The following is a 14,310-nucleotide window of genomic DNA, read 5'->3' as shown; positions in this document are numbered from 1 at the left end:
ACAACTCCCCAAAATACATATTATGATCTAAATTTTAGTTACATACATATTCTCAACAAATCTTTTAAGTGTTCACCTTTACAAACAGAATAATTTGAAAATTACGAAAGTAGAGTAAGGTAAAAATTTTAACATTTCGTACCTCATATGTCTTCACATCAATACAACAGATAATGGGCCGAAGAAATATAATTGTTGTATGAATCATCATTGGTTGTTTACATAAAAATCACACCCCCCCCCCAAAAAAAAAAAAAGAATATAACGAGTTGGTTGTACTAATTTTAATGGTAGATTTTAATTTTAATTATTTCATTTTCAGGAACACGTTTTGAATTTTAAAATTGTTCTATTATAATGAAGAATAGAGTTCGTTACTGTAAGGTTTTTTAACGGTAATTGTATGATCATTGCTATAGTATGAAGTAATGGAGAACACATTGATTTTTACATTATGTTCATACAAATTTAAATTCATCATTTTTTTCTGGAAATTATATATTTCAAACAATCTTGATTTTTTGTTGCATTGTATTGTATTAAAACTTAATGCATTAGTTTATATAATTTCAAGAGACCACATACTAAAATAGAAATGGATTAATATAAAGGTACATGTAAGATCATGCTAATCCGGTAGAATCTGCACAATTGTTAAGGATTAAAATAAATTGGATAATTTTTTTCCTTAATGGAATTATAAATCTTATCTACACTACAGTTTATGAAGATAATCATGGTTATTTCAAAAGAATTGAAAATAAAAATTTCATATTTTAGCGTAAATAATTGATATAGATGTCATTTCATGATAATTTTCTACCACAAAGTACATGGCAATATAATAAATTCACAAACAAAGTCATTTTATTTGACGCAGCACATAAAATCAAAAACATCATTTATACAAAATTTCATGTCATTCGGGTCTATAGTATTTCAGGTCTTTAGTATGTCCCGTATACCGATCCCGATACAACGGAAAATTTTCGAATATATTATAGTCTCGATAAAAACGCGTCTAACACGACAGTCTATAACCAACTTTTCATTTACAAGTAAAACAAAAAATATAATATTTTTAAAGGCATAAAACATTTCTACATGCAAGTTTACTTTTTATTGATAAAAATGAGCATGATATTAATTCATTTAAAAAAACTATCCCGCAGAAACGCAGTTACAATATTTAAATGTGTATCAAATAACGGACCGCCTCCTGGCGGCCCGTAAGAAGACAATACCGATGGAAGACATGACGGAATTTAAAAAAATAAATTGGTATTTTCTGCGCGTGCTTTATATGAGAGGCAACTGTTTCTTATATAGTCTGTCCCAAGATATTTATTCAACACATTTGAACAGTTTTTAATAAAAATACACTTACCTGTGAAAGAAGTGCAATTAAAATCGATGAAAGGGAAATTTTCTAAGAAAACTTTTTCACACATTATCATTTTTCCCTCGTAAGAATTCACAGGAATTACATAAACAGATTTCCTACGGAGATTTTTAATGCGAAATGTTGACATCCTTTTTACATTTGGAAGTCTCGGAATACCTCGCACAATTTTTCTGCGTAATCATCCCGGCTTAATTATGGCTGATGCAATGCAAAATCCACCAGGCGTTCTATTTTTAGCCTTACATTGAATTTTGACAAGCTAAAAAGGGCGTTTCAAAAAGGGAAAATTTGAAATGTTTCCATACTATTGAATGAACATTGCATCGAGAGGTATTTATAAATATATCGAATAATGATAGTTTAAAAAAAAACCACGTGAAATTGCCAAAATAATTATATGGTAGAAAGCCATTACCGTTTGAATATTTGTGATAGGATTATCACAACGATAGATTTACTCACTTTAAATTTGTTTATTATTTTGTCCTCAATAATGTTTACAATATTGAAAAATCCTATAGAAACACTATTAAAATTGATCTCGTTTATAAGTTTTACTTATAAAAGAAAGCTCTGGATAAACTTCAAGAAAACAGGAAACGTCTTGATCTTCAGCAAAGTCAATGATTGGTTAGAACTAATGGTCAAGATCAATACATTGTTTCAAAATATTTTAAAATTGAAATCTGTCACCGACGGCAAGACAAACTAGATGCTGTCATTAGACAGTAATACCCGCACCAAGTGATGCCCCTAAATAAAACTGTTTTGCACCAGTTTAATTAAAAATGAAGGTCATATGCAAGATCCGGCAATATAATTAAAATTTATTATTTATTATTAGAATTTTTATAACTGAAGGAAGAGATCCCTTCCCATATGATAATACAGATGAGCAGCACTTTATGTGCAATTTGGGGTTGAACTGTTGGCAGTGAATTTTAAGTTAATCAATAATCTTAACATTTCATGTCACAGAAAGTATAATGGTCTATATAATTATTACAAACAACATTAAAAATTAAATTATGCCCCCTCTCCGTGGCGGTTGCCGGCTTTAGATTTGCTTCCGTGTGCACGTACATCATCATATGCACAGTTTTAGAGAAGGGTTGGGAGTGAGGGGTCCAGATCCCCCTCCCTGAAAAATCATGTATTGATATCAATACATGTAGTAAAATTACCAAAAATACACCTTGGCCCCCAATGCTCTACAGAAATGTATATAAACGCTCTAACCCATTGCGCTTCAATGTTAGGTAACATTATTTTGGGGGTAAATATTAAATTTATACTTTATTGTTTATTTCAATAGGAAGTATACGTCACTTATCATTTTTATATGAGTTATAATAGGAAGGAAGGAGTGTTTCTTTCTTATTGTATTATAATGCATCAAATACAATGTAGGCTTTGACCTTATGGGTTTTTCTGACCCCATGAAACAGGAAAATACAAAATATCTTCTAATGTATTATTATGCATCAAATGATGTAAAGTACATGATCCCCAGGTGTTGTCTTTACCCCCCCCTCTTTTTGTGAAATAGGAAATGATGATACACTGTATATTTTGTTAACTTCTGAGATCCTCATCCCTATACCATATAATTTATTCTTACTCTTTGTGCCATTGTGCATCAAATTGTATATAGGTTATGCCCTCTTGGAGACGCCTTGACATTCTAGAACTAGAAATAATAAAGTATTTTATCTTATTAATATGTAGTGTTTGATCCATGTGAGTAATACCTAGCCTACTGGTGACACTGCTTTGTTTAGGACACTTTACAGTTGCCCCAAAGAGGTGAATACTCATGCATATAACATTTTGTTTATAAATCTTAATCAAAGTACTGAAGTACTAACGGGAGTTGATTTTATCGATTGTTATTTATTTTAAAATCAACGATATGTTATTTTGCATGGCAAGTAAATTCTTATAAGTACTTGAATTACGCACATTTTTATAATATGAATCCTACAGAAATTTCGTGAAAATCCAATATCAATCATGTTGTGTAATATTCAAAGAATTGTTACATCAAACTACGTATTAGTAATCGAAATACTTATGAGAAATTGTATGGATCCAAACAAAATTGAACTCTACTTTCGTTCAACCAGACTCTCAACTTTATCCGTTAATCTCCGACAAGCAAGAGAGACTTTATGCTTGTCGGAGATTTACAGAGACAGCCGAGCGTCTGGTTGAACGAGACTATATTGAACTCTGGCGTAGGAATACATAAAATGTACAACTTTAAAAAATATCTAAATTGTTTGTACCATTTAAAATCTGACTATTTACAAGGTATCTATAAATGAGTTTCCTTGAAGAACAATGCTTAAGAACTCATTACATCGAATTTATTGATTAGAACTAAATATTGTCAGCGGTGTTGATTTGTGCTTAGGACAAACACTGTTTCACTTTCGGTTTGCCTGCGTAACTGCATAGGAGAGTTGATTAAAATCAACTCCCAAAAATTGAATTAAGCAATTTCCAAAATGTTTGTTGTGCATTAGGAGAGAAAAAGCAATCAAGAAATTATTGATTAGAACTAAATATTGTCAGCGGTGTTGATTTGTGCTTAGGACAAACACTGTTTCACTTTCGGTTTGCCTGCGTAACTGCATAGGAGAGTTGATTAAAATCAACTCCCAAAAATTGAATTAAGCAATTTCCAAAATGTTTGTTGTGCATTAGGAGAGAAAAAGCAATCAAGAAATTATTAAAAATTTGCTACTGTACACATGTAAGAATGTAAGAAGACTGAATCTTTAGAACCAGGTTTTATTGGTGGAGGGGGGGGGGGGGTGGATGTGGAGTTTAAACATTTATAATTTGAATCATTTGTTGTTATTAATTTTAACTTGTCAATAAATATTAGTTATTGATCCCAAGGTAGAAATAGATCTGACCCCTGGAATTGGAAATTACCATTTATCTCAAAAACTGTAATAATCATGACCCCTAAACCATATATATTCTTGTTTCTGATGTCAAAGGGCATCAAATGTTATGTATGTCATGGGCCCTGTAGGTGGTCCTAACCCCCCTTGAACTGCAAGTCCCTTAATATATTCAAAACAGTTGAGATCCCCACCCTTAAACCATATATATTCTTGTTTCTTGTGTCAAGGAGCATCGAACGGTATGTAGGTCATGGGCCCCGGGGGTGGTCATAACCCCCCTCGAACAGGAACTGCACGAACATCTCGAAAACGGTTGAGATCCCCATCCCTTAACCATATATATTCTTGATCCTTAAATGGCATCAAATGGTATGTAGGTAATAGGCCTCAGGGTTAAATCTAATTTTTCAAAACCGTAATGCACATCTATAGAACAGTTCCAATCATATTCCAAGATATGATGAGTCAATCCATAAAAGCAGAGGTGTTCTAGGATCTATGTTTTTTTGGAGTGATAAATGTCAATTTTCTGCTACTATTTGACTCCTTGGATGAAATTAAAATTTTTAAAACCTTACTGCACATCTATAGAATAGCCCTATCATATCCCACGATATGATTTGTCTATCCATTAAATCTTAAGAGGAGTTCTTGGATCTATGTTTTTCTTTAGTGATAAACGTCAATTTTCTGCTACTATTTGACTCCCTGGATGAAATCTAAATTTTTAAAACCTTATTGCACACCTATAGGACAGCCCCAATTATATCCCAAGAGATGACTTAGGAACTCAAAAAATTGTAAGAGGAGTTCTGGGAACCATACTTTTTTGCAAAAAAACGTCAATTTTTGTTGCCCACTGATCCCCTTAATAAAAAAAACAATTTCTGGAACCTGATCACACTTCAATATGACACCCCTAATCATATTCTAGAAGATCATTTGGGTACTGCAAAAAAAATGACGATTGTGAAACCAGTTTTTTTTGTTAAAAAAAAAATGCCATTAAATGACCCCTAGAACAAAATTGAAAATTCCGAAACCGTATTGCGCATCTATAGAATACCTTAAAACATATTCCAAGAGATGATTTGTCTACTGCTGAAAATGTATGAGGAGTTCGAGGAAGAAGGTTTTATGTGAAAAACGTCATTTTGTACCAATTATTTGATCCCCAGGACTACCAGAGAATTTTTGAAACATTTTTACAAGACAACATGACACACAAATCAAACTCCAAGAGTTCAGGTTGCTGGTTTATAAGATGTAAGAGCAGTTTGAGAAAGTAAAAGGTGACAGACGGACGGAAAGACGGACGGACGGACGGAACAAAGTAACAACTATATACCCGAACTTTCTTTAGAAAGCGCGGGTATTAAAATGTGAATCTTCAACGCTTGACTATTGTGCTATAAAAATCCCTCCAAGTATGAGGAAGTTTTTATTTCTGTTATGTATAATGTCCTGGTAATAGATTCAATGAATAAATAGGATGGTACAATAAATGCTCTAAATAATTCATATCTTCCTCCTTTTAATTATTGTTCAACGTAAAAAAAAACCCTCTGGAATTGTAAATGCTTTAGTGTCGCAAAAAAGGATACTAGAATTTGATATAAAAACAACATGGGTAAGCTATTTTAATTAATTTGTGCTTCATTTTGTCATCAAAAATATTCATTTTCATTATGTAATTAACATAAATTTTCGCGAATAGGTAACGAAGTAAAAAAATGTTCAAACATAATAGGACCATATGTCGACTTGCCTGAAAAGTAACGTTAACATCCAGAATTTGTTTAGTTTTTGAAAACAGATTTTCATGACAAAAGTTTATATCAATATGTGGACAATCATACTATTCCGAAAACGTAATTTCGGGGTTAATGTAAATTTCTAGAAAAAGAGAAATTAATTTGTATTCTATTCTGGTTCTTTTTAAAACATTAAAATGTTGTCTAAACGCTTTTTAGATGGGTTTCATATGGTGTACATATGTGTAGAATAGTATAACTATGTAAACATAATTATGCGTTTACTTTGTGTTGATCAGCTGAAGGGACTCAAATAGTGATCAAATTGGATTATCATTATGACAATATTGATATGCAAAATACAGAGAGTAGCACAATCAAACACCGGTATACATACGTATAACTTTAGCAATCACACAGATGTGATCTCTTCTTACCACCACACCGTACCATCGATTTCATCTTTATTCAAATTTAAGCTTATAATCGTTAACTTCCAACTGCATTTGGACAATTTATGTCATTTTAATATCAAAAGTTATTTTTTCCATTAGTAAGACTTGAATTGACCCGATGTTGACTGTGACTCTTCTTATTAAATGTGTATATTTAGTAAGTGTAGAGTCACTTATCATGTTCATATAAGATATAAAACGGGGTTTAAGCCCTTCCCCTTCCCGAAGATTTGTGGATTAGATATATTTCGAGTACGAATAAAGGCAACGGTTTTCATTAAAGCCCATACCCCATCATCATACACACCAGTAATAAAAAAAAAAGTAACCGAGTGTAATTGTTTTCTCTGTGTCAAAAGATATATATATATATATATATATATATATATATATATATATATATATATATATATATATATATATATATATATATATATATATATATATATTTATTTATTTATTTATTTATATATATATATACAGAATGTTAATGATTTATTACTGATTTATGATATAAAAATGTAAATTTTCTTCCTGATTGAAAACAATATACAGTCATGTATAATGTAATATACATGCAATATTTTAGGAGAGATAGTATCGATTGAAGAATTGCCAATAGGTTATTTGAAACTCATTTTGACTGATAAATCGGTTAACGGTGTTAAAAATTATATATACATTTCCTAGTTTTACATATTAAGAGCAATATTATTGCAAGTTTTCAAGACAGATCGTCTTAAAAAGGCTATACATAAACTACAAGTAGTCTATTTAGTTCGTGTATAGATAAGAAAAAAGCCATGAAATTGTTTTATTAATGATATTTATTTGAAAAAAAACCCATTCAATCAAAAAGAAAGATTTATGGGGGAAAAGGACACAGATCACGTGACTATCCTTACAATAATGCTTTGATGTGCTAACTCTAGTATGACATCATGATTGATTTAATTGTACGAGGCTATGGTGTCAATTACTCATTATGACATCATACATAATTTGATAGAATGCTGATCTTTTATCGTGCTTAAGGATGACGTTTACTCAGAATGAAAAAAAAAATCCACTGATGATAATGAAAAACCATCTATTGTGTGTTATAGACCTTTGCTTGTATTGTTATTTTTCACTTTCAGAAAAGTAGGTCAATGACCTACTTTTTGAGTTAATGGCCATTGAATATTTATTGAAAAATCAAGAAAAATCCCATAAAATTTTACACTACGATTGAAATTTTCTTAAGTGTAAAAAATATTACAAATAATTAAACACTTTAAAAAGTAAGATACACTGTATGAATGGTAGTGGCACTAAATAAGTACACAACATTAAGATTTCAGCATAATTTTTAAAAAATAATTCAGTCCGAATTTCCTCTATCATTTTTCAAATCCCTTCCCATTTTTGATTCAATTTTACAAAAAACTGAATGATGATAATACAAAAACATTTATGGTATTGAACTACTTATATTGACCTTATTCTATTGGCATAAAATTTATATGAGGTCAATGATCAAAATTTTGAGATATTGTGTCTTTAATCGTTTTTAAGCAGTTTTCAATATTTTTATTATCCGTGCCATAAGATTATTTTTATGAATAAGTGAGGTAAAACTAACGGAAAATATGCAAAATTACATACACTTAAATATTAAATCCTAACTTTTAATATTAGACTACTGCCAAAAAACTTTTACTGCAAAATTTAGTCCGAATTTCCTCTGTTTGACTAAAAGTCAATTTTTGTTTGAGCCTAATTTCATAATAAAGTAAAACTATAGAATGTTTTGTCAATAATAATTTATTTCATAAATACTTTTTGTGTTTAGAACCAATTTTACTCATTACATTGAACTTTATAACAATCGGAATTTGAGAACTCAAACCCTGAGTAAATAACACCCTTAAGGACGACGGACCGAATTCAAGATTTCGCACCTCTGCACAGACATCCGCGCATATGCTATGAATATGACTGTCGTAATTACGTACATCAGAATAAGAGAAAATAATAAAATTTTCATTTTACAAAACATAATTTGTGATGCCAAAATATTAAAAGTGGAGAAAAATTTGTCCGAATTTTCTCTGTTTGTGACAAGTCCGTTATATTTCCACGGTTTATAAATCCTAAAACGCCCAAAGGCAGTTTATGGTGTTATTATCTTTAAGATATTGAAGTTTTATGCTAACAATATTTATGTATACAGCAGTTAATGTAATGCCAGGCAAAAATAAATTATGTCCTTTTTCAATGATATTTCTGACCTACAGTGAACTTTGACACAACCCCTCAAAAAATCAAGGTCGATTACCTACGTTTTTTTCTGTTCATTGGTAAGCTAATTGTCCTCTTAATATTGCAATTAAATTAGAGTAAAAAATCTTTTGCATAATTTTTCAAATATCAGTTTTTATACCACACCCCAGAAAATTCTCATTACTTCCTATTGTATAAGAGTATTTTCGAACATAAATTTTGAAACGCCCCCGTAAAATAATGAAGTCGATGATACGGTAATTTCTTTTATTCACTCGCCATTTACCTGTTAACATTGTATAAAAATTTAAATAAAAAAAATATTGTTGAAATGAATTCGCTCCACCGTCCTGAATGGCTCTAAAGTATATGGTTAAGGGGTGGGGATCTTGACCGTTTTCAGGTTATTTGTGCACTTCCTGTTTGAGGGGGGTCAGGACCACCGCAGTATGTAAGCCTTACATACTATTGGATGTCCCTTAACACAAGGAACAATAATATATATGATTAAGGTGTTGGGATCCCGCCCATTTCTAAGATATTCGGGCACTTTATGTTTGAGGGGGTCAGGACCACACCGGGGCGCATGACGTTCATACAATTTGATGCCTCTTAACACAAGGAACAATAATATATATGGTAAAGGGGTGTGGATCTCGACCATTTTAAAGATATTTGGGCACCTCCTGTTTGAGGGGGTCAGGACCAACCCAGGGCCCATGACCTACATAACATTTGATGGCTCTTAACACATGAAACAAGAATATATATGGTTTAGCGGTGGGGCTCTAAACCGTTTTCAAGTGTTCGGGCACTTCCTATTTGAGGGGGGTCAGGACCACCCCGGGGCCTATGACCTACCGAGCATTTCATGCCCCTTGACACAAGGAACAAGAATATATAAGATTTAGGGGTGGGGTTCTTAACAATTTTTAAGTTATTTGTGCACTTCCTGTTTGAGAGGGGGAGGGGGTCAAGACCACCCGGGGCCTATGCCCCACATACCATTCAATGCCCTTAACACATGGAACAAGAATAAATATGGTTTAGGGTCAGGATTCTAACAGTCTCTGAGCTATATGGTCATATCCAATTTCTGGGGGAGGGGTGCGGATGGCCCCAGGGGTTTGATCTAATAAACCCTATATATGAAATAGTAGCAGAAAATTTACGTTAATCAATCAAAAGAAACACCATAGATCCCAGAACTCTTCCTATGATTTAATAGATAGACACATCATATCTTGGGATATGATAGGGAATGTTTTATAGATGAGCATTACGGTCTTGAAAAATTAAATTCTACCCTTGGGCACATTATCTACATACCGTTAGATGCCATTTAAGGATCAAGAATATATCTGGTTTAGAGGTGGGGATCTCAACCGCTTTCGAGATATTCGTTCACTTCCCGTGTGAAGGGGTCACGATCACCCCCGAGGCCCAAAACTTACATACTGTTTGATGCCCCTTGACACAAGGAACAAGAATATATATAGTTTAAGGCTGGGGGTCTCAACTGTTTTGAAGATATAAAGGGACTTGCTGTTCAAAGGGGGTCGGGACCACCCAAAGGGCCCATAACCTACATAAATGTAACATTTGATGCCGCTTGATATAAAAAACAAGAATTTATATTGTTTAGGAGTCATGATGATAACAGTTTCTGATATATGATAATTTCAAATTCCTGGGGGAGAGGGGGGTGAGGATGACCCCCAGGGGTCAGATCTCATAAACCCTTTATATTGCCTGTAACAGTTTTTATATTATCTTTGTCCATTTTCAAGTTATAACCATTTACAATAGTCTACAGTTTCTCCCATAAGGTTCAATGTTAGACCCCACGACCTTTTGCCCCCCCCCCGCCCCCGAAAAGTGGTTGGCCAACCCAAAATGATAAAAAAAATCAAACAAGTTTGCACATCTAGATATGCAGGCCAATTGTATCCTAGAGTTTTGTCCAATTCTCTTTAGCCATCTCTGAGAAACGCTACGGACAAGTTCAGAGCGGGAAAGAATAAATGAATTGAATGGTGAATGAATTGTCAAACAAAGAATTATATATATATATATATATATATATATATATATATATATATATATATATATATATATATATATATATATATCGAAACCTTCAATAGTTTATGATTAAAAAAAAGGTAACTCTTGCTGGTTAAAGCAGTTTTTTGTTACAAACCTAAACAACAAAGTGCTCTTCTGAACTAAAAAGCCTCGCTTAACTGTGTTTTGTAAGATGATTTGACATTGTATATAACTAAATATTATTTTCATTAGCATTTCATATCTTTAATTTTATGCTAATAAAGGTTTGTTTTTAAATCACTTTGTCTAATTTTCTTCATATCATGATTACACACATTGTCAACTTTGGAGATATTTAGCAGCGCTTAATCTCCTTAACTTTGTTTCATTGGAATCTCTTGGTATGACTTTGATGAGAATCAAAAGGAAATAAAAACAAATATGGTAAAATTAATAGCCGAGTGATTTTACACCTTAAAAGCATTTTAAGTTGGTTTTAATTTCTTCTACGAACATGTACATGTAATAAATATACATCGATATTCTAAACATTTGTTGTAATATTGTGATCATGAGTGTACTTTTTTAGAGCAAATGTGTGAAGAGTACCCGACTATAGCAAACCTTAAACAGATAATATACACGGATAGAATATAATAAATGATTATTTCTAAAAGCGTTGATGAGGGGTTAAGGGCTCATTTTGAAGGTTTATATCCTCCTTGATTTTGATCACATGAACTTAGAAACACACGCGTTAATTAGAGAAAATTTTCTGATACAAGGGTCTCAGGGCTTCTATCATTTCTAAATGTGTCCATTTAGCTCAATAGAACTTTGTCTTTTTTTTATCTTCACAACGATATTGTGATGAATGGTGGGCCGTTATCTCCCTTTTCTTTATAGTGTACATTAAACAAATTAAGGGCAGTGCAGGAGACCTATAGGGCTATTATTTCCTGATCCCAAATTTTGGCTGCACAGGTACTACCAGGTAACTCCGAGGGGTTTATATCACCCTTGATCTTGATCACACATCTTTACTGCCTCCCACAGGTGTCAATGCTCCCACAAACTATTGATGTTTTATCCATCCTGATGGTAATTAAAGTATGCTGATGACAAAGTAAAATATATTTTCTGTTCGAGCACTCTCAGTACTTTGACGATTCACGTCATTGAATGGCTGCTGTAGATTGCTGCTAACTTCAGCATGGTTATTATGCCTAACAAGGAAGTAAACTTTTCATAATTTTGGTTTCATCATTTATTCTGTGTAATGCACTTGCATACCCAGTAGTTTGTAGTAGGGAAAAATCGTCAATGTAAGTATAATTCATGAACAATATCAAGTCTACTCTTATATCGCAAGTAAACAGAATTTTGTTTTATAGTGTCTTGTATCCCAAAATAAATGAATTTTGTTGTCACTTTTCTTCATGTAGAGTGTGTTCATTTTTATGAAATGACACTTATTCTTCAGGCAAAAGGTCATTTTCCTACGTAGAATAATGACCGGGGGGTCATTTTTCTGCGTAGAATAATGACCCACTGTCATAAATCTACGTTACACCAGCTTTGTGAACAATATCGATTTCGTATCGATTTAGCTGTAAAAGCATTCGTTGCAGTTTGGAGGTGGCTGCAGCTAACAGTTTCTTCATAATGAAGATTAGGGGTTTATGGTCTGTTTCAACCGTAAAGCGTCTGCCGTAAACATACTGATGGAAGCGCTTACACCCGAATAGAATTGCCTACATTTCCTTTTCTATTTGCGGGTAGTTAATTTCGCTTCAGGTCAGAGTTTTAGACGCGTGTGGGCCGGGTCTAGAGTTTTGTTGTAAAATACAAAATCAATATTATTATATAGATGACAGTTTTAATCAAAGATATTTTTTAAAAGAGCCTAATATGACATTTTTATCCAGATGTGTAGACGGTAAATTCGAGATATACCCGAAAAATTGTAGCCAGATATCAAAATCAAGCACGGTTATGATTAACATTTTTACGCAGTGATTATAATCTTTAAAGACCTGAATAAAGTTGCTTTTTGCATATCGACATATCCTTAAATATATATGTTTTGGTTGTTGCAGCATGTAAAGAGGGATACTTTGGTAATAATTGCAAGCCATGTCCTCCCGGTTTCTATGGGATTGAGTGTGGTGGGCGATGTTCCAAACAGTGTGCAAATGAAGACTGCGACCATATCAGCGGTTGTATAAATAGAACTGAGTATGTTATCCAACGTGTGGGAGCAGGTAAGAGATACATGATACAGATACAGTAAAAAAACGTATACAATAAATATATTTCAAATTTATTTATTCCTGTTAAGTTAAATAATTTTTTTTAAAAATAATGTTATGTTATAATTATGTTATGTTAAAAATTATTAAAACATTTAAATTACAATTTCATCTCTACGTGTTGTTGTTATAGGATCTACCAGCGAAACAAGCAGTCGAAGTAATTTCACATCCAGCACAGATTCTTTAACTTCAAAGTCCAATAATCTGATCATCACTGAAGACCCCACGGGCCAAGCAATACATGTGAAATATATACTTGCTGGTGGGTTAATGATTGTTGTCATGTTTATAATTGTAATAGTTCTTCAACTGTTTACGTGTATGAAGTCAAAATTTACAAAGACAAAAACATTAAAACGAAAACAGTGCAAAGAAATGGTTGTTCTCGAAGAGTCTGCAGATGATGTACAACAAGTAAATGAACAAACCAACAATACGGCGTCCCCAGTAAGAAATGTATCAAACTTCAATTACACTTTAGATTCTGTTTATTGTGATATTGACGAATTTTCAGAGTCTGGACCGTCGCCTGTTTTTTCAAACGCATCTTCAGAATACGAAAAACCGCAAATTCTGTCGGAACCTAAACTCTCCTATTCATCACTGACATCTGACAATTTGTTTCACTTTCACGAATTGATTGAACAATATGTTGAACCGCAAAATCGACTCTTTGAAGAAAATAAATCGAACCTTTATCTTCAGCCAATTTAAGTTTTTGAAAAAAGTCAAGAACTAAAAACATTGAGATAAATATGTTAATGAAATAATTTAATCAATTTGATCAATACTTTTACAATAATACTAGGTAATATAGATAGGTAGATATGCAAATTAACGTAGCTTTAATAAATATCTGTTATGACCTGTTATCCATTATAAAGCTTCGTTGTCCAATTATATGGCTAATGTTTTAAATAATTTTTCAAACACACAAATTGTCGTGTGTGTATATATATATATATATATATATATATATATATATATATATATATATATATATATATATATATATATATATATATATATATATATATATATATATATATATATATACCGCACATCCTTTAAAGATAACAATGTAAATATTAAATACAAAGTAAATATACTTTTGTACACTTTCTCATTTGTATATATCTGGTTGCTGTT

Source organism: Magallana gigas, chromosome 9, assembly GCF_963853765.1.
Source record: "Magallana gigas chromosome 9, xbMagGiga1.1, whole genome shotgun sequence".
NCBI classification, from domain to species: domain Eukaryota; kingdom Metazoa; phylum Mollusca; class Bivalvia; order Ostreida; family Ostreidae; genus Magallana; species Magallana gigas.
The sequence above is the reverse complement of the archived record's forward strand: the minus strand, read 5'-3'. Positions refer to the sequence as shown.